The sequence below is a fragment of the Thalassophryne amazonica genome, chromosome 6, assembly GCF_902500255.1.
Source record: "Thalassophryne amazonica chromosome 6, fThaAma1.1, whole genome shotgun sequence".
Taxonomy (NCBI): Eukaryota; Metazoa; Chordata; class Actinopteri; order Batrachoidiformes; family Batrachoididae; genus Thalassophryne; species Thalassophryne amazonica.
In genome coordinates, this window is record NC_047108.1 from 64407464 (window position 1) to 64429976 (window position 22513).

Below are 22513 nucleotides of genomic sequence, written 5' to 3' on the forward strand. Positions count from 1 at the left end.
AGGTGTACCTCAGTAAACACTAGTAGAGTTCCACCTTAGATCTGAAATGTACAATAGAAGATATACCTTACTGAATTTTCATATCAGTATGATATACGATATGACTATGATTTGACACAAAGTGCAGCAACAGTGAAAATTAAACATTTTTAAACAAAACAGATTAGAAATTAGAACTTTTTGTGGTACACAGCACAAACTACTACTGGACTACTAGCAGTCAGTGTGACTCACTGATTTGAAAATGCAGGTCTTTCAGCCAGACGTGTGGTGCCGTGACATGTCAGTCATCTGTGTCCAGTCAGACTTCATGGGAGTCCAGTGAAACCCCAGCCTCCGCTCTAGCTCCACCCATGCCAGGAAGTGTTTGACATTTCCTGTTTCACTCTGACTGAGAATTCGGCACTTCCTGTTTGAGTGTGAGCTTGCCATTGAGTTCCTGCGATATTCCATGGAATCTCGTCTGTCAATCCAGGAAGTGTTTGACATTTGAACATTTCCTGTTTTATTGTGGACTTGAATTTCCACATCATCCAGCCTTTTCTCTCTCATTTTCTTCCTTCATCAAATCTTCAAAATTTTCCCTCCACCTTCCCAACACACTCTCCTCACTTGTCAGCACATTACCATCTGCATCTTCTACCACCCTATCCTGCAGTTCAATTTATTTATACAGCAACAAATCATTATCTAAGTCACCTCTAAGTGTTATACACAAAAAAAGGTCTAGAGAGAGTGAAAAGACTAGAGCAGACATCATCATTGGCTAAACCAGCCAGTAATGAGTAGCTTGGTCCACCATCATGTTAAAGATACTGACCGAAGTAGTTACACAATGCAAACAAAGGTAACTGCGTGCTGCTTATGCCACAAAGGTTTGCGGAGGGTGTCAGCAGGTCATCCAGTCTACGGGCTAATTACTGAATCAGAATCATAACACCAGTCATTGCCTGGGTGATAATAACTGAGGCAACCGAACGTTTGAAGCAGTCATAGCAATAAATATCCAGAGGACAGCTGGTGCAGAACGTACATTGGTGCTTCAGGTTATTGCTCTTTGTATCGCAGCCATTGTCATTAGAAAAATCTACCAGTTAGCTAATACAAGCAACACGAGTTCATAAACACATAATGGTGTATTTCACGCATAAACATGTGGTAGCAACATGTCCACAGACAGCAGTAGGAAAGCACTGTGTGTATGACTTATTAAACTAGACACTAAAAAAAACAGAAGCCCTAAAAAACAGTAAATACTAAAGCTTTTACTACTGTTAATTGATGCAGCCATGTTGGCTGTGAACTTGGATTGTATGGTGTTGGAACAAATTGACAAATTGGAAATTCCAAATTTCCGGGTTAAAACTTCCTACTTATAAATTATAAACATCAACATAATCTGTTCTTCCCTTTGTTCCAGGCAAAAATCACTTCTCAAGTCTGTCATGCATCTTTGCAATTACAGTGCATCCAGAAAGTATTCAGAGTGCTTCACTTTTCCACATTTTTTGTTACAGCCTTATTCCAAAATGGATGACATTAATTTTTTTTCCTCAAAATTCTACACACAATACCCCATAATAACAATGTGAAAAAAGTTTTGTTTTATTTTATTTGTTGCTAATTTATTAAAAATAAAAAACTCAACTAAATAATCACATGTACATAAGTGTCCACAGTCTTTGCCATGAAGCTCAAAATTTAGCTCAGGTGCATTCTGTTTCCATTAATCACCATTGAGATGCTTTGACAGCTTAATTGGAGTCCATCTGGGGTAAATTCAGTCGATTGTACATGATTTGGAAAGAAACACACCTGTCTACATATAAGGTCTCACAGTTGACAGTGCATGTCAGAGCTCAAACCAAACATGAAGTCAAAGGAATTGCTGTAGACCTCTGAGACAGGATTGTCTTGAGGCACAAATCTGGTGAAGGGTACAGAAACATTTCTGCTGCTTTGAAGGTCCCAATGAGCACAGTGGCCTCCATCATCCATAAATGGAAGAAGTTCAGATCTACCAGGAGTCCAGGACTCTTCTTAGAGCTGGCCGCCCATGTAAACTAAATCATCAGGGGAGGAGGGCCTTAGTCAGGGTGGTGACCAAGAACCAGATGGTCACTCTGTCAGAGCTCCAGCATTCCTCTGTGGAGAGAGGAGAACCTTCCAGAAGGAAAACCATCTCTGCAGCAATTCACCAATTAGGCCTGTATGATACAGTGAGCAGATGGAAGCCACTCCTTAGCAAAAGGCACAAATAGCAGTGCACCAAGCTTGTGGCATTATGTTCAAGACAATGTGAGGATGTAATGGCTGTCAAAGGTGCATCAACAAAGTATTGAGCAAAGTGTGTGAATACTTATGTACCTGTGATTTCTTAGTTTCTATTTTTAATAAATTTGCAAAAAAATGCAAAAAAAACTTTTCTCATGTTCTCATTACTCCATTTAGGAGTTAGGCTGTATCATAACAAAATGTGGAAAAAGTGAAGCGCTGTGAATACTTTCTGGATGCACCGTATGCATGTGTGTGTGTGTGTGTGTGTGTGTGTGTGTGTGTGTGTGTGTGTGTGTGTGTGTGTGTGTGTGTGTGTGTGTGTGTGTGTGTGTGTGTGTGTGTGTGTGTGTGTGTGTGTGTGTAAAGTTCAGGTGTGCAGCCATACAAGTACTAACAGATACCTGAATGAGCATAATCTATATATTAACTCATTGAGTACCAGCCATTTTCAAAGTTCAGAACATCCCAGTGCCAGGATTTTTCAGCATTTGAGTGTTTTTTCAAGACCCATAGAAAATTGAGTTCATATCCATGTCAACAACAAACATACCAAAAGAAACTTCAGACTTTCCTTTATCATCAGAAAAAAAAACGTTTGTTTGTACCTCTTTCCATTCTTTAGTAATTGTCTGCAGAACATGGGTGGGTATCACTAAAAATGCTGATTTCTGACTAAAAACTAAGAAAATTGGCTTTTTGTGACAAGCAACATTTCAAGGAGGAAATGTCTTTGATTCTAATTGTTTTTGGTTCAGTGACATCTCAAACATTATGAAAAGTGATCCTATTGTACAACCCCTGGCAAACATTATGGAATCACCGGCCTCGGAGGATGTTCATTCAGTTGTTTAATTTTGTAGAAAAAAAGCAGATCACAGACATGACACAAAACTAAAGTCATTTCAAATGGCAACTTTCTGGCTTTAAGAAACACTATAAGAAATCAGGAAAAAGAATTGTGGCAGTCAGTAACGGTTACTTTTTTAGACCAAGCAGAGGGAAAAAAATATGGAATCACTCAATTCTGAGGAAAAAATTATGGAATCATGAAAAACAAAAGAACGCTCCAACACATCACTAGTATTTTGTTGCACCACCTCTGGCTTTTATAACAGCTTGCAGTCTCTGAGGCATGGACTTAATGAGTGACAAACAGTACTCTTCATCAATCTGGCTCCAACTTTCTCTGATTGCTGTTGCCAGATCAGCTTTGCAGGTTGCAGCCTTGTCATGGACCATTTTCTTCAACTTCCACCAAAGATTTTCAATTGGATTAAGATCCGGACTATTTGCAGGCCATGACATTGACCCTATGTGTCTTTTTGCAAGGAATGTTTTCACAGTTTTTGCTCTATGGCAAGATGCATTATCATCTTGTAAAATGATTTCATCATCCCCAAACATCCTTTCAATTGATGGGATAAGAAAAGTGTCCAAAATATCAACGTAAACTTGTGCATTTATTGATGATGTAATGACAGCCATCTCCCCAGTGCCTTTACCTGACATGCAGCCCCATATCATCGACCATGGAAATTTACATGTTCTCTTCAGGCAGTCATCTTTATAAATCTCACTGGAATGGCACCAAACAAAAGTTCCAGCATCATCACCTTGCCCAATGCAGATTCGAGATTCATCACTGAATATGACTTTCATCCAGTCATCCACAGTCCACGATTGCTTTTCCTTAGCACATTGTAACCTTGTTTTTTTCTGTTTAGGTGTTAATGATGGCTTTCGTTTAGCTTTTCTGTATGTAAATCCCATTTCCTTTAGGCGGTTTCTTACAGTTTGGCCACAGACGTTGACTCCAGTTTCCTCCCATTTGTTCCTCATTTGTTTTGTTGTGCATTTTCGATTTTTGAGACATATTGCTTTAAGTTTTCTGTCTTGACGCTTTGATGTCTTCCTTGGTCTACCAGTATGTTTGCCTTTAACAACCTTCCCATGTTGTTTGTATTTGGTCCAGAGTTTAGACACAGCTGACTGTGAACAACCAACATCTTTTGCAACATTGCGTGATGATTTACCCTCTTTTAAGAGTTTGATAATCCTCTCCTTTGTTTCAGTTGACATCTTTCGTGTTGGAGCCATGATTCATGTCAGTCCACTTGGTGCAACAGCTCTCCAAGGTGTGATCACTCCTTTTTAGATGCAGACTAAGGAGCAGATCTGATTTGATGCAGGTGTTAGTTTTGGGGATGAAAATTTACAGGGTGATTCCATAATTTATTCCTCAGAATTGAGTGAGTCCATATTTTTTTTTTTCCCTCTGCTTGGTCTAAAAAAGTAACCGTTACTGACTGCCACAATTTTTTTTCTTGATTTCTTATAGTGTTTCTTAAAGCCAGAAAGTTGCCATTTGAAATGACTTTAGTTTTGTGTCATGTCTGTGATCTGCTTTTTTTCTACAAAATTAAACAACTGAATGAACATCCTCCGAGGCCGGTGATTCCATAATTTTTGCCAGGGGTTGTATAATGCACCAAAAAAAAAAAAAAAAAAATACGTCAGGGGAGGTACTCCGTCTGTCTCTTCTCTCGGCGGCGCGTCTTTTCCCTCTGGCTCCCGCGTATCGGACCTTTTTATTTTTTTCAAAAACCTGATGGATTTGAATCACGTGTGCTTGCATGAGCCTGTCGATTGCGTCATTTGCTTGTAAGCAGCCTTTGTGTGAGGTGTGTGTCGTGCGCTCGGCGTTTTTTCATTCCAAGGAAAAAGACGCAACGACTGGAGCAGTGCGACTGCATCACAGTTTGACAGACAGCCAGGTGGAAACCATTCGGATTAGGAGCGGTACAACCGTAAGACGTCCGCACAACTGTGAGAGCGAGCCACGCTCTGTTCCACACTCACACTGCTACCACCCACAGAATGGGTTCCCTTGTGATTACAACTCTAATTTTTTTTACACAAGCTAGATCAGCTGATTACCCCCGCTCCCCCCCCCCCCCATAAAAAAAAATGTAATTGGCGCGATAACGCATCTTTGGCGCTGAGCGTTACTATCTGAAAAGACGCGTTTAAGCGTCAATGGCACTCAATGAGTTAATAGCCAAGTGGCCTCTGTGTGCCTGTATGTGTGTATGGCTTCGATTATGGACAAACTGGGAAGATCTGACATTTTCTGTTTGGTATACTTATGTATTTTGGGTCAAACATACGTTGCTGAAAAACGCAGAGTACGCGCACACTCTAAACGCAACACAACGCAGCTCTACGTGTTCCAGTGTGAAAGGGGCTTACCTATAATGTAAGCACATCATATATTTGTAAATACATTAACAATACCTGGATGTCACAAGAAAGTGAAAGCACTTATTTTCATTGTGGTCCATTTAAAAGTCAAATGACAAACTAGAAGTAATAATAAAATAAAATACTACTACTACTAATAATAATAATAATATTAATGATAATAATAAAACTAGTGTGTGTATATGATAACAAGAACATGTAGGGGTGGTGGACAAATGGTTAGTGCACTTGGTTCCAGTGCAGAAAGTTCCCTGTTCAAGCCCCACTCCTGCCACATTTCTCCATGTAATGTGGAGTTGTGTCAGGAAGGGCATTCAGGGTAAAACTTGTGCCAATTCAACATGCAGATTCAGCCTACCTATTTTATAAACACTATCCAATCTGGAGCCCATGGATCCCCACAAGCAACGCTAGGGTGGGCCTGAAAAACTTCAACATTTCAAGATGCTTCTTTGTTTTTTGGTTCCGTTTGGGGAAAAATAAATTGGGTAAAATTACATGAGATTTGAAAAATAGTAACCATTGCCGCCTGGCCCAATTTTTTTTTGTGGCGTGCGAGTGACATTTTGAGTTCTGGACTGGATACATTAGTTCATTAGTGGCAGATTTTGTCACATAAGCCTCAGGTTGTATTTTTGAGGCATTCAACGTAAACATGGACTTCCTTATCAAGGACCCCTCAGAGTGGGAGGATGACCCATCATTCCAGTCGTCACAGCAGGTCCTGGACAACATTGCTGCTGTCAATGATTTTGCTGAGCGAGGAGTTGCACTCATCCAGGATTACAATCCGACCCTAACAAGGATGAACAGCAGTGCCAATACCTGCTGCATGTTGTTCAGTGGCATTGATGTCAGTTCCCAGAAGCGAAGAAAATCGAAACAAACGCCACTCCCCATGACTGTTTGTTTTCACCAGATAGGTGGACAGTGACATGTAATGCTTTTTTTTAATCTCGCCTGTATGGTCAGTTAAAGGAGAAACGATTGTTGTTTCGATCTGTATTTCATTTGTGAACAGGTACATTACTATTGCTGGTTTGCACTAATATGCTCAACTATTGTAATTTCCAACCTGCGTGCGGCAGTGTTTAGAATAGTCATATTGAAATAAAATTTGAACAAAACATTTTGTCAAAAAGATGAACAATTTTGTCAGGAAACATCTTAAAGTCACAATTTCATGTTTGGCATAATGCACTAGTTTTTAAATTTAATAATCAGCTTGTGGTAGAGCAGGGAGAGGTGAAAAATGTGTTGGTTTCATTGTATTTCAGGATCAGGTTGAGAACCACTGGTTTAAACCAATATTAGCCATATAATGCCATCACTGTCAGGTTTTAGTTCATATTGCCTAATGAATTATAAAACGTGCTGTTTGTTGTAGTGTGAAATAAAGATCTTGCAGCATTCAACATAATGTATAATGGGATTTTGCTGTTTCTTGTATAGCCCTTGTTGACCATGGCACAGTGGACACACATGACCCAACTGATACAGTTCCTGCCTCCTCAGACTGTCAATGAACTCTATCCCTCACCCAACTTCCCCATAGAGGTCAGGCATTATTTGGCAACCTGGATTGAAGAACAGAGCTGGTATGACAACCACAAATCCACCACACACAATCTCACACATATGGTTAGATAGGTTTCTTACAGTGTATTTGTATTTTCTTTCCTGTGTGATTGGTCTGTATGTGCATGCTCTCAGGGAGGACTTTGATTTGGAAAAGATCGAACAGGAGAGCAAGGCTGGAGCTCTTTTGGACCAGATCATCACCATGCTGCAAGCTCTGGCTCATCAGAATAGTAATGTGGTGGACAAGATGAAGCTGATGCACATTAGTCAAAACCTGGTAGGATGTGTGTACTTCCCAAAATTTGAAACACTAAAGCCTGGTTCACATGGCAAGATAATTAGGCCAATATCGGACCCTTCCGACAATCTTAAGGATGCCTGGACAATCGTGAAGACGCTAAAGATAATCTTATCAAATATTCCTGCTGTGTGTGGTGTGTTAAGAGCGCTCTGATCTGCCCAGAAGGATGTCAATGACGCTCCGATTGCAAATTGGGGATATTCAACATGTTGGATTGTCTTGGCCCGATATTGCAGTGTGTGTGTTGTGTCCCCCGACCACAAACGAGCACACAGCCTGCTGAATGTGACGTGTAGCCAATCAGAAAGCCAGGTGACGGACACACGGAGTGGAAAATAAAATCAAAGTAACTCTTCTGACTTACTAGAATGTCCGGTGGTCACGCTGTCTCCACTCCTTTAAAGAACGCCGTTTCTTTTTCTTTTTGTATCTTTTTTCCCTCTGTTTTAAATAGTCCACAAACTATCTCTATCTCTTTACTCTGAAGTCACGTTTAATCTCGAGAGATTTTGTGAGATTTCCTGTCTGACCTGGGAGTCTTCGTGTGTGAAATCTGTTCGTGTGTGGTGTGTTGTTTTTACAGTGTGGCTGAACACCACGCACTGTACGACCAAACCTGTCAGATCTATGTTTTTTTTTATCTCCACGTGTGTGGTCTCTCAGGTTTTGGAAACCTATGGATAATTTTAAAATCCTGTCATGTGAACCAGGCTAAAGTATTTTTAAAAGGCTGTCACACACACTGCATTATGTATAGGGCTACGCAATATGGATAAAAATTTTTTATATTAGATAAATTGTTGGAAAGTTTTGATCTTAGTAATTAACAATGGGTTGTGTAACATCACAGTGTTTCCGATTCTAAATATTGCAGCCTTTTGTGTGTCATTGCTGGGAGATTTATTGAGTTATTTAAGATAAGATAATCCTTTAATAAAAGAAGGAACGACTGGAGCAGCGCTGCATCAAATTTTGCCAGAAACTGGGCGACAGCCAGGTGGAAACCATTCGGATGATTCAGACGGCTTTCGATGACTTTTCAGTCGTGTGACTATCCGAGAAGTTGTGGAAGAGGTGGGCATGTCACAGCATGTCCTGTGAGACTTCAACACGGAGGCACTTTTGCTCCGCCATTAGCAGCACATGAATTTCATCGCCACTCTTTTCATGGCCAAATCTTCTGTCACAGTTGAATGTACTGAAAAAGTGCTGATGTCCACCTCTTCCGCAATTTCTCAGATAGTCACACGACAGTCCCCGCATCACCACAGCGTTCACTTTGGAAATGATCTGGTCATTTCAGCGTGTTGATGGCCAACCGCAGCGTGGCTCGCTTTCCACCGTGGCTCGCTTTCCACCGTGGTGCGGCCGTCTTTAAACCGGTTGTACCACTCCTTAATCTGTGTGATGCCCATAGCATCGTCACTGAAAGACGTCTGAATCTTCCGAATGTTTTCCACCTGGCTGTCACCCAGTTTCTGGCAAAATTTGATGCGGCGCTGCTCCAGTCGTTCTGTCTTTTTGCTTGAATGAAAATCCGCCGAGGCACTACGCATGTCCTCACACAAAGGCTGCTTACCAGGAAATGATGCAATCGACAGGCATGAAAAAGTTCACGCATGCGCACGAAGGTTCAAGGTTTGCTCATGCAAGCACACATGATTAAAATCCATCAGGTTTTTGCAAAAATAAAAAGGTCCGATACTTTTCTAACAGACCTCTTACGTTGAAAAATTTGGGTGTGCACAATATTTCACTGTATGACAGTGTATGTCTGATACTTCCTGCATACGCGGGCACATAAGCTGTAGGTAAGTTATACGATTGTTGACCCACGATTCTTGGAAGTTACTCAAAAGTCAAAATAGCGTCCATTAATGTTATATATGGCTGAATAATTGAAAGCTGCAGTCCTCATGTGAAAGTTCAGACTGTTACAAATATTAAAACCATTCACACATGCAGTAAATATGCAGTCTTAATTCTTACCTGTTCCTTTCAGTTGGATTCATCATCACAGCCGGGAAAACGTATCCACATTAAAGCGTCCTGATTTTGGAAAACAAGGTCTGAAAATACTTTAATTCCTTGTTGTGGCTGAAGAATACGTAATATTTTTTTAAAGAAGACCCTCTGACAGCACACCAGCACAGTGAGGTGCCTGTCAGCTGCTGACCAGGAGACTCACTGACAGCTCACATAACACAGACACAGTGATACGCTGGGTGTGCGCTGAACTGACAGGGGGTGTCCGCCAACAGAGGGCTTGCTGTGTAGATCTGTGGTTGTGGATGTCCCAGCTGGAGAACACGTACCGTGTTGACGGATATGAACTAACAACTGTCCACTGTGACTTGCGTGTGTCTGTTTGCTGTCCTCACGTGGACATACATAAAAACATATATCACTGTTGCAATGGGTTGCAGCGAGCGAGTGCACGCCGCGCACATTGACAGGCTTACTTACTTACTTACTTACGCCTATTTCCCCTCCTGGGGCATAGGCCGTCGACCAGGGTTCGCCAAGCATCTCGGTCCTGGGCTGTCCTCCTCCAGCTGTCTCCATGACTGGCCCATCACCTGGAATTTCAGCTCTTAGGTCCCTGCGCCAGCTGTTTCTCTGTCGTCCCTGCTTCCTCTTGCCTTGGGGGTTCCAGCTGAGTGCTTGTCACGTGATGTTTGATGTTTGTTTACGTAGCGTATGGCCTATCCATCTCCATCGGCGCCTTCTGATCTCCAGTTCCATTGGTTGTGGTCTGTTATGCTCACAACTCTGTGTTCTTGATTGTGTCTGGCCATTGTATCTGCAGTATCCTCCTTAGGCACGAATTTACAAAGGTTTGTACTCTTGTGGTGTTCATCGCATTTGTTCTCCATGCTTCAGATCCATATAGAAGTACAGATTTGACGTTGCTATTGAAAATCTTACTGGCTATTTCTTGGCACTCCAAATGGCTTTCAACTGGATGAAGGCTGCCCTGGCCTTCCTATTCTAGCTTTGATGTCCGCTTCTGTACCTCCTAGCCTATCTACCACACTTCCTAGGTATGTGAAAGAGTCCACTTCCTCAAGTTGGCTCCCGACATTGACAGGCTACCCCAGGTGAAACAGACAGTCAGATCAGAGCACGCAGCAGGCGATCTGATGTCATGTCACCACGTGAGCTCTGTTCCACATGACATAGTTTGTCCTGCAGTGCCGCCATCCACAAGACACACATGTCAGGCCAGACGCACGCGGGGACCGGCTGATAAGAGGGATTCAATAAAATGCGGTGTGTTTATACGTTGTGTGGTTTGATGTTTTTTTTTTTTTTTTTTTTTTTTTAAATGCATCCATGAAGCACTTTTCAGCACCTTTCACAGGACAGCGATGGTAGCTCAGTGGTAAAGTTTCTCGCTGGCACTCAGAGATTTTGTAAATGCAGGTTCGAATCCCATGGGGTGGCATGTATTTTTCTTTTTTGGCACAGCAGCTGGCATGGTGAATTACACATACTTCACTGCTCACACTGTGTTCCGTCTGCGACGGTTTTGTGCACGCTCATGCATGACGCTGTCGCAGTGACTCGTTCACGCCTGGCCGTCGGCTCAATATTTTTTGTGGTTCGCTCATATGAGTGTTCCGCCGTGATTTGCCCCGATTGGTACAAATATACTATGTGTGAATGGGCCCTTAAATAAGTGCAGGCGTTATGTGCATTAACAAGGACTACATTTAGTTTGAGTCACTCTTTTTTGGTAAGTCTGCTGCAGAGTGGGACCTTAAAACCTAAAGCCTCATTTATGCTCTTACAACTCCTTAACTCAGTGACCATGCAGTGGACGTGACGCTTGTGCATGACCCATTAAAGTTCTCCCGTCACATTGGTGGTTAATGCATTTTACTGCAGGAGACAGTGCCTTTCTACATCAATTTGTCCTTCCAAACAAGCTCTATTTCTTTATACAGTCATCAGCCTCCCAAACAATGTCTGCAGTACGTGCAAATTGTCTCCATGAATGCAGTCCATTTGAGCGTTCTGTAGTTTAGGATTAGACTCCAGTTTTTAAAGTTGGTCATATTTATGAACTTTCTGCCAAACATTTCTCTGTTTGCTCCATGATTGAAAATGTAACTGGTGTGCACACATGCAAAAACTTTTAAAATATGAAGGGAGAGGAAGGAGTGAAAGCACGTCAGGCTACGGAAAGGGTTTGCAGCCACGCAGAGGGCTCTCATTTAAAGTGGTTGTCTTTGGTGGCCACACCCAGGGATATGTGTTAAACTTACACCATTTTACAGTGCAGGCAGCAAGCAGAATTTTTGTTAATAATTGCTGGTCTTGAATTATGGCCTGCGTCTTTTAGGCACCAGGTCTGTGCATGGTATGGAAAAATAAACGCTGGCTTTTACTCAAGGTAATATGGTACCCACTTTCTCGAATCAGCTAGTGTCAGTGCAGAACTTCACTTCATACATCTGTTTCGACTGGGTGCGTCAGTTGGCTCTGTCTGGTAACTGCAAGGGGGGTTTTAATGGAAATGCATTATGATGGGAGTGGGACGTGTTTGTTCGACATGAGCGAAAAATCTGTTATCCAATATATACAGTGTTATTTCATGGAAAAACCATACAAAAGCATTGGGGCTTTGTTTTTGTCCGGTGAATGCGAATATCCGGTTTAACTCACCGGACAAAAGTAAAAGTCCCCAGTGTTTTTGTAGGTCCGACTGCAAATGCATTTTATTAAAAACCCTCCCATTTACTGCAACAGAGCAGTCAGGATCACAGTGTCCAGTAACAGAGTTACAAAATTAAGTTCAAGCACTGACACCTTGCCAGTTCGAGAAAAGTGGTACCATATTTCTCTGATTAAAAGACCAGCTATTTATTTCCTTTCAAACCGTGCTCAGACCCGGGACCTGATGTGCACCTGCTAACTCAGAGACGCAAAGGTGGTGATTTGTCACATTTCGCTCCTTCATCTCTGGTCATATTTTAAAAATTTTTTGTGGTGGGGCACGCTGATTGGGATCAAATACGTTGGCACAAAAGTCCGCAAATATTCTTGCGAACTTCACAACACAAAGTCGGAAAATGATGCTCAAATGATCTGCCAGTTTATGGAGGAAATTGTACACTTTACCTTGATTTGGAGGTACAGTAGATGATTGTGGAAAGAAGAGCTCATTGATGGACAAATCCAGGAAAAAAAGCATAATCCAGAAAAGCTGCATGAAGACGCTATAGAGAACTTTAAAATTGTCACGCACGTCGACGTCATTGCATGGCCAGAGAGTTACAGAGCTGCAGAGGATTTTTAAGGTACACTTCACAGCAGTCACACACTCATCTTCAACCGCTTAGTCCAATCAAGAGTCGCGGGGGGCTGGAGCCTATCCCAGCAGTCATAGAGCGTGAGGCGGGGTACACCCAGGACAGGACGCCAGGCTGTCGCAGGGCCACATATAGACAAACACATTCACACCCACTCGCATACCTATGGAGAAAACCAACGCAAACATGGGGAGAACATGCAAACTCCACACAGAAAGGCCACAGGTGGGAATCGAAAACATAAGCTTCTCGCTGTGAGGCAATAGTGCTAACCACTAAGCCACCGTGCTGCCCCTCCACAGCAGACTTAGAAACAAAAAAGAGTAACTCAACCAAATGTAATCTTTTTAATGGACATAATACCTGCTGTTTATTTAAGGCAGGCCTTTATTTTTTCAGAGGAATTTTTGACCCAGTCATTCAACGAGGCAGGTCCCGATTCAAGATTCGGCGTAGATCGTTCGGGACCTCCTGACTGTAACTAATCCGGTACATAAATATAATGGATTTTGTCCGTTTTATACATATACAAATTTTTTTGTTTTATACCAGGGTTAGAGAAATATTTTTTGAGCCTACTGGTCACGGCTTTTTACGCCATCTTTTTTGAAAATTGACTGTCCAAATCAAGGCTCGCTATCCAAAACTCTGTTGTTATCTCCAAATGGCTCTGCTATTTAAGGCGCAAGTTTGGAAAAAAAAAATCGTCAGACTTATGAACACTTTTATTCACAAGACTGACAAGATTTTTAACTAGACATCTAGCAGGAGAAAATATGTGCTAGACACAGGCCAAAAATTACCGACCCGCAACCTCAGACCAGTGGATTTCTCTGCCCCTGTATATTATAATGGATTTTGATTGTAACAGACATTTTCTCTTGAATATTTGTCAGCACACATCTAGTCATGTGATGTAAACTCCAAGATTAAATAGATTTTTTTCCAATTTAATAATTTCAGCATTTACTCGCCCTCCTCATTGACTGTCACTGCTTTTAATGTAATCAGCACAGAGTAATTACAAAAATATGAATTTGACTATATTAATGATTGCTTTAAAGTTATACAAAATAGGGGTGGGGCCTCTTCTATCTGTGCAAGCAAAAATTGTATTTTTTCTGAACTTCCACTTCATATGCATGTTTAACGAGTCATTTATTTAATATTAAAATATAAAAGGAAACTACTTTTTTATTAAATTATAGTCTCTGTTTTATTCATTTATGTTGAGGTATAAAAGGAAACTGCTCTTGTATGTAGACAGGTGTGTGCCTTTCCAAATCATGTCCAATCAACTGAATTTAACCCAGGTGGACAGGACAGGAGGTGCTTGAGTTCAGTTTTGAGCTTCATGGCAAACACTCTGAATACTTACTTGTGATTTCTTAGTTTTTTATTTTAATAAATTTGCAAAAATCTAAAAAGAAAAAAAAAAACAAAACAAAAAATGTTTCACACTGTCATTATGGGGTATTGCATGTATAATTTTGAGGAAAAAATTAATTCATTTTGGAATAAGGTTGTAGCATAAAATGTGGAAAAAATTGAAGCACTGTGAATACGTTCTGGATGCACTGTACAGCACACTTGTGTCTATTCTATGATATTATGGACTGTTATTTTTTAATATATTGATATTATTATGTTCCTGTTTTACAGAACATGTTTCAGAAGCCTCTACAGTTTGCAGTCATGATCCGGGAAACCCTTAGGAAGGAGAGGGTTCTGATCAACACAGCTGTAAGACCCTTTGATTGCCCTCAGTTTAGATATACATAAATCACTCTCACAATAGGGAACCGTAGTCTCGTTTGAGGTGGGCGTTAAAGTGGTCAAATGAAAGAACATTAGATGCATATGATGTACTTCCAGGTACAGTCCTAGTATTATTATTCACATTAAATCTCATTTAAACTTACCGACACAACCTCTCCCCTTTGCCCTTGTCTTCCCAATTCCACTGGGAACCGAAAAAACTCCACTTTTCGTGGCTACTTCTGTGATTTCAGCCAAAAACCAAACAGTACACCATTTCTCCATTAGAAGTGATGCAATGTTTGTGCAGGCCGTCCCTGGAAATGGTCATATCCTGTGATATCACGCAGGGGTTCAAACAAGACCCCAGTGCCCAATATTAACACAAGTTTTATGGGGTATCACGAAGTTTAGGTTTGAAGATTTATTAACAGATTTTCATGACTAAATGATTACTGTCCTTGTATTTTGCCTATTTCTGAAAGAAATTGAAATTTGTAGCTGATACAGTATGGATCTGCATGTAGATTTGATACAGGTTTTTTTTAACATATGCCCCTTCCTACTACAACTCTAGTCCGACAGCAGGGGTCGAAATACATTTTTTTAACCTACTTGCACTGGTGCTAGTAACAAAAAAATTACTTACACCAAAAAAAAGTTACTTGCACAACCAAAAGTCAGTCTTATATCAACCTTAAAACTTCTCCTCTTAATTCCTCTCTGGGGAGAGTTTGCTGCTGCTGCTGCCTGCTGCTGCTGCTGCTCTCCCCTCAGTTTTTTTTTTTTCATGTGTGTGCGCGAATGAATCGTCCATGAAGATATTTTTTATTACAATCAATCAGTTCAATCAGTTTTATTTATATAGCTCCAAATCACAACAAACAGTTGCCCCAAGGCGCTTTATATTGTAAGGCAAGGCCATACAATAATTACGTAAACACCCCAACGGTCAAAATGACCCCCTGTGAGCAAGCACTTGGCGACAGTGGGAAGGAAAAACTCCTTTTTAACAGGAAGAAACCTCCAGCAGAACCAGGCTCAGGGAGGGGCAGTCTTCTGCTGGGACTGGTTGGGGCTGAGGGAGAGAACCAGGAAACAGACATGCTGTGGAGGGGCGCAGAGATCAATCACTAATGATTAAATCCAAATTGGAAGTCCCAAAAAACAGTTTTATTTGTTATTATCTATCGTCCACCTGGTCGTTACTGTGAGTTTCTCTGTGAATTTCAGACCTTTTGTCTGACTTAGTGCTTAGCTCAGATAAGATAATATAGTGGGCGATTTAACATCCACACAGATGCTGAGAATGACAGCCCAACACTGCATTTAATCTGTTATTAGACTCTATTGGCTTTGCTCAAAATGTAAATGAGTCCACCCACCACTTTATCATATCTTAGATCTTGTTCTGACTTATGGTATGGAAATAGAAGACTTAACAGTATTCCCTGAAAACTCCCTTCTGTCTGATCATTTCTTAATAACATTTACATTTACTGATGGACTACCCAGCAGTGGGGAATAAGTTTCATTACACTAGAAGTCTTTCAGAAAGCGCTGTAACTAGGTTTAAGGATATGATTCCTTCTTTATGTTCTCTAATGCCATATACCAACACAGTGCAGAGTAGCTACCTAAACTCTGTAAGTGAGATAGAATATCTCATCAGTAGTTTTACATCCTCATTGAAGAACTTTGGATGCTGTAGCTCCTCTGAAAAAGAGAGCTTTAAATCAGAAGTGCCTGACTCCGGGTTAACTCACAAACTCGCAGCTTAAAGCAGATAACGTAAGTTGGAGAGGAAATGGTGTCTCACTAATTAGAAGATTTATTTAGCGCCATGGAAAAAGAGTCTGTTGCTCTTAAAAAAGCCCTCCGTAAAGCTAGGACATCTTTCTACTCATCACTGATTGAAGAAAATAAGAACAACCCCAGGTTCTTTTCAGCACTGTAGCCAGGCTGACAAAGAGTCAGAGCTCTATTGAGCTGAGTGTTCCATTAACTTTAACTAGTAATGACTTCATGACTTTCTTTGCTAACAAAATTTTAACTATTAGAGAAAAAATTACTCATAACCATCCCAAAGACGTATCGTTATCTTTGGCTGCTTTCAGTGATGCCGGTATTTGGTTAGACTCTTTCTCTCCGATTGTTCTGTCTGAGTTATTTTCATTAGTTACTTCATCCAAACCATCAACATGTTTATTAGACCCCATTCCTCTGCTGCCACCCTAACCCACAGTTCAGTTTATTTATACAGCAACAAATCGTTACCTAAGTCATCTCTAGGGACGGGTATTGCTAAGATTTTATCGATATCGATGCCATTATCGATTCTGCTTATCGATCTGAATTCCTTATCGATTCCCTTATCGATACCTCTTGTGAATTTTCTGTGTACTAAAAGTAGGCTTTACAGGTTTTCTATGTCAACAACATTTATTGAGTCTTTAAGTAAATAAATATGAAATTGGTCACTGGATCCTTGATAATAATAATTTATTAATTTATATAGCGCCAAATCACGACTAATCGCCTCAAGGCGCTTCACAATCATTTAAAAGCAGAATAAAATGAAATAAGATTAAAACAATAAAAAATTTAAACATAAATAAGTAAAAGAAGTAAAATAGATAAAAGGAATAAAAAAATACACACAATCATATAAAATACTAATGATAAAACAGGGAGAACAAGTGTGTTTTCAGCCTGGCTTTAAAAGTCTCCACAGAGTCCGACTGTCGTAGCTGCGCAGGCAGATCATTCCACAGAGCTGGGGCACGGTGATGGAAAGCTCTGTAACCCGCTGACTTTTCTTCACCCTAGGGACACACAATAGTCCTGCACTCTGTGAACACAGAGCCCTAGCCGGCACATAGGACTCAACCAGGCCGGCCAGATAGGGGGTGCCAGTCCATGAACAATTTTATAGGCCAATAGTAATACTTTAAAATACGATCTCAAAGAGACCGGAACCCAGTGAAGGGATGCCAGAACTGGTGTAATATGGTCAAACCTTCTGCTTGTGTCAGAAGTCTGGCAGCAGCATTTTGAACCAGTTGAAGATCCCTGATGCTGGACTGTGGTAAACCAGGAAACAAAGCATTGCAGTAGTCCAATCTAGAAGAAACAAAAGCATGAATTAGAGTCTCAGCATCAGCCATAGACAAGATGGGACGAATCTTTGCTATATTTTAGATGGAAGAAAGCAGTCCTCGTAATGTCCCTAATGTGGAGGTCAAAGGACAACGTAGGATCAAAAATTACCCCAAGGTTCCTCACTTTGAAAGTATGATGTATAACACATGAACCTAGGCTAAGCGCTAGCTGATCAAATTGATGCCGGTGTCTTGCTGGACCAAGAACCATCATTTCAGTCTTATCACAGTTCAGAAGGAGAAAGTTGCTAGACATCCAATTTCTCACTTCTGCGAGACAGTCCTCTAAAGATTTTATGTGGACAGGATTTCCAGCAGCTATCGGTATATACAACTGAGTGTCATCAGCATAGCAGTGAAAAGCAACCCCAAAAAGTAAGTCCCTTCGACTGCTCCTTCTTTGCACTCGGGGTCGCCACAGCAAATCCAAGGTGGATCTGCATATTGAATTGGCACAGGTTTTACGCCGGATGCCCTTCCTGACACAACTACATCCCGCAAAATGTTCCCAAGGGGTGCCATATACAGGGAAAAAAGCAGGGGACCCAGAACGGATCCCTGCGGAACCCCGAACTTCATGCCCCTAAAATCAGAGGTAGTGTCATTGCACAAAACACAGTAGGAACGACCAGATAGATAAGACGTCAACCACGCAAGAGCAGTTCCAGTAATCCCGAAACAGTTTTCTAGCCTATCAAGTAGAATATGATGATCAGTGGTGTCACATGCAGCACTGAGATCCAGCAACACCAATACTGTAGTAGTATCCGAGTCCATTGCTCGGATACTACTACATTGATCCGAGCAATGGACTCGGATACCATTGATCTCTGGACATATATAAAAATAAACAAAATCTGTAGCTTGTGTCAAAAGCATTTCCTTTCAGACATTTTGGCATGAATGTCTCTCCATACCTCTGAGCTGAGCTCAGCCGGCTGCCGCACGTCAGTGTAGAACGACTCATTTTGGGAGGAAAAAAATGTTTGTTCGATTGCAGTTTGTTGTATTACAACATTTGGAAAGAGATATCAATTGATTTAAATTGTGTTTTCCTTTGAATTTATTAATTCTGACTGAACTCTATTGTTCTAACTTGACTTGGCAGAGAGCGGCGCAGAGTTTGGAGCTGTGTGAACAGAACGGAGGACGATTCTCGTTTCTTTCTCGCAGCAGGACAGGAGTCCAGTTAGTGACTTTAATCCGCCACAAAAGTGACTCATGATTGACCTATTCAGGGATGAAACAAAAAAGCTGTAACCCAAAATTACCCCCAACACCACGCACATGAAAATGTTTGAATTGTAGAATCTCTGGAAGCAATCTGGGGCTATTCCAGACATAAATTGCAGTGAGTCCAGCATCATTTTGGTTGAGAAAAACCCAACTTTCCTTATTAAATTCATTCCAGTAGTATTCTGCTCTACTTGGATGCAGCCGTTTAGTTTCTAGCTTGGCAGATGTTCTGGAGGAAATCACTGAAGAAGTTATCAAATTGAAAATATGGTTTGACAATTGTCCATTAAACTTAAATAAAATAGGGATGAAGTGGTGTTCGCAGGGAAACATTTATTTCCTATATTACTTAGTTCATTGTTAGTTGGTTTTTATATTTTTTCTGTTGTGTTTTTTATCAGGTATTTTTGTCTCTTCTTTAAATTGTATTGTAGATTATAGTTCTTCTTCTTGTTGTTAATCTATTATTATTATTATTATTATAATATCTAAACAAAAATAAATTTTAAAATATTACAATTTGTAATAAATTTGACTCTTTTATGACAACAAACGCTGAGCCATTAATTATTATACAGAAAACAAATGCACACAAACGTGCTGTGATGCGAACATCTTAATGCTAACTTTAACATTGAAAATGCCATAGACATGCTATGCATTAGCATCGGCCCCGTTTTTAAGTAATAATATGCAATATGTCACGGACATGAATGAGCAAAGCTCATCAGCATCTCACCTTGTCATTTACGTCCTTCAGACTTTATTTGAGTAAATGCAGTAGAGCATTAGCATAGCAAAAAACCTTTTAGCTTCAGGGGGCTCCTCCCCCCATACTCCCCACCTTTTTAAGCATTTTTCTTTTTTTGCTTTTCAGCTGACCCCCCCTGGTTACAACCCTCTTAACCCTCTGCCACTGTCATTATTTTTTGAATGTAGATTGTAACATGTAGTCGTGCGGGCTGTAGTTTAGCCATAAATGGTTGCTGTTGGATAGCAAAAAGGGCCAGCTTTACCACAGGTTACTGGTTATTGCACAGCGGTCCAAGTACACACGGCTGGGTCATGACATGAGAGCGAAGATGAGAAAAAAATGACCTTTTTCTATGGTAAAATACAGGATCGCCCTCTTGTGGCGTAATACTGTAATACCATGGTAATGACTATTAAAAGGGACTGTTACAAGATGTAAATTAATATTAAATAAATAAAATAAAGGTTTTCAGCTTGTTGACAGTAGGGCTGTATAATATGGCCAAATTATTGTATCTCAATATTGTCATATAAATTGTCATGTAAATGTCAGTTATATACATGCTGTCCATATTCTTGAGCTGCTTAGGTGGGTAGGGAGAGTTCCCATGGGATAAAAAAGCTTTTCAACCTACCATCCCTGGTTCTCAAGACCAGACACCTAAGTGGCTTTACTCTCCCTCTTTTTTTTTTTTCTTTAAACATATTTAGGTGTACCTCAGTAAACACTAGTAGAGTTCCACCTTAGATCTGAAATGTACAATAGAAGATATACCTTACTGAATTTTCATATCAGTATGATATACGATATGACTATGATTTGACACAAAGTGCAGCAACAGTGAAAATTAAACATTTTTAAACAAAACAGATTAGAAATTAGAACTTTTTGTGGTACACAGCACAAACTACTACTGGACTACTAGCAGTCAGTGTGACTCACTGATTTGAAAATGCAGGTCTTTCAGCCAGACGTGTGGTGCCGTGACATGTCAGTCAGCTGTGTCCAGTCAGACTTCATGGGAGTCCAGTGAAACCCCAGCCTCCGCTCTAGCTCCACCCATGCCAGGAAGTGTTTGACATTTCCTGTTTCACTCTGACTGAGAATTCGGCACTTCCTGTTTGAGTGTGAGCTTGCATTGAGTTCCTGCGATATTCCATGGAATCTCGTCTGTCAATCCAGGAAGTGTTTGACATTTGAACATTTCCTGTTTTATTGTGGACTTGAATTTCCACATCATCCAGCCTTTTCTCTCTCATTTTCTTCCTTCATCAAATCTTCAAAATTTTCCCTCCACCTTCCCAACACACTCTCCTCACTTGTCAGCACATTACCATCTGCATCTTCTACCACCCTATCCTGCAGTTCAATTTATTTATACAGCAACAAATCATTATCTAAGTCACCTCTAAGTGTTATACACAAAAAAGGTCTAGAGAGAGTGAAAAGACTAGAGCAGACATCATCATTGGCTAAACCAGCCAGTAATGAGTAAGCTTGGTCCACCATCATGTTAAAGATACTGACCGAAGTAGTTACACAATGCAAACAAGGTAACTGCGTGCTGCTTATGCCACAAAGGTTTGCGGAGGGTGTCAGCAGGTCATCCAGTCTACGGGCTTAATTACTGAATCAGAATCATAACACCAGTCATTGCCTGGGTGATAATAAACTGAGGCAACCGAACGTTTGAAGCAGTCATAGCAATAAATATCCAGAGGACAGCTGGTGCAGAAACGTACATTGGTGCTTCAGGTTATTGCTCTTTGTATCGCAGCCATTGTCATTAGAAAATCTACCAGTTAGCTAATATCAAGCAACACGAGTTCATAAACACATAATGAGTGTATTTCACGCATAAACATGTGGTAGCAACATGTCCACAGACAGCAGTAGGAAAGCACTGTGTGTATGACTTATTAAACTAGACACTAAAAAAACAGAAGCCCTAAAAAACAGTAAATACTAAAGCTTTTACTACTGTTAATTGATGCAGCCATGTTGGCTGTGAACTTGGATTGTATGGTGTTGGAACAAATTGACAAATTGGAAATTCCAAATTTCCGGGTTAAAACTTCCTACTTATAAAATTATAAACATCAACATAATCTGTTCTTCCCTTGTTCCAGGCAAAAATCACTTCTCAAGTCTGTCATGCATCTTTGCAATTACAGTGCATCCAGAAAGTATTCAGAGTGCTTCACTTTTCCACATTTTTTGTTACAGCCTTATTCCAAAATGGATGACATTAATTTTTTTTCCTCAAAATTCTACACACAATACCCCATAATAACAATGTGAAAAAAGTTTTTGTTTTATTTTATTTGTTGCTAATTTATTAAAAATAAAAACTCAACTAAATAATCACATGTACATAAGTGTCCACAGTCTTTGCCATGAAGCTCAAAATTTAGCTCAGGTGCATTCTGTTTCCATTAATCACCATTGAGATGCTTTGACAGCTTAATTGGAGTCCATCTGGGGTAAATTCAGTCGATTGTACATGATTTGGAAAGAAACACCCTGTCTACATATAAGGTCTCACAGTTGACAGTGCATGTCAGAGCTCAAACCAAACATGAAGTCAAAGGAATTGCTGTAGACCTCTGAGACAGGATTGTCTTGAGGCACAAATCTGGTGAAGGGTACAGAAACATTTCTGCTGCTTTGAAGGTCCCAATGAGCACAGTGGCCTCCATCATCCATAAATGGAAGAAGTTCAGATCTACCAGGAGTCCAGGACTCTTCTTAGAGCTGGCCGCCCATGTAAACTAAATCATCAGGGGAGGAGGGCCTTAGTCAGGGTGGTGACCAAGAACCAGATGGTCACTCTGTCAGAGCTCCAGCATTCCTCTGTGGAGAGAGG

General features: G+C 40.6%; 1 protein-coding gene and 1 long non-coding RNA gene across 3 annotated transcripts in view; one reads left to right on the plus strand and one right to left on the minus strand.

Annotated features, from left to right (window-relative positions):
- stat6 (signal transducer and activator of transcription 6, interleukin-4 induced) overlaps positions 1 to 22513 on the plus strand; it is a 171260-nt gene that overhangs the window by 19393 nt on the left and 129354 nt on the right. The gene's annotated exons all lie outside the window — the stretch shown is intronic.
- LOC117512313 lies at positions 7307 to 14480 on the minus strand. Its single transcript, XR_004561271.1, has 2 exons — positions 14399 to 14480; positions 7307 to 7393 (listed from the first exon to the last, which is right to left on the minus strand). It is a non-coding gene; the product is annotated as an uncharacterized LOC117512313 (long non-coding RNA).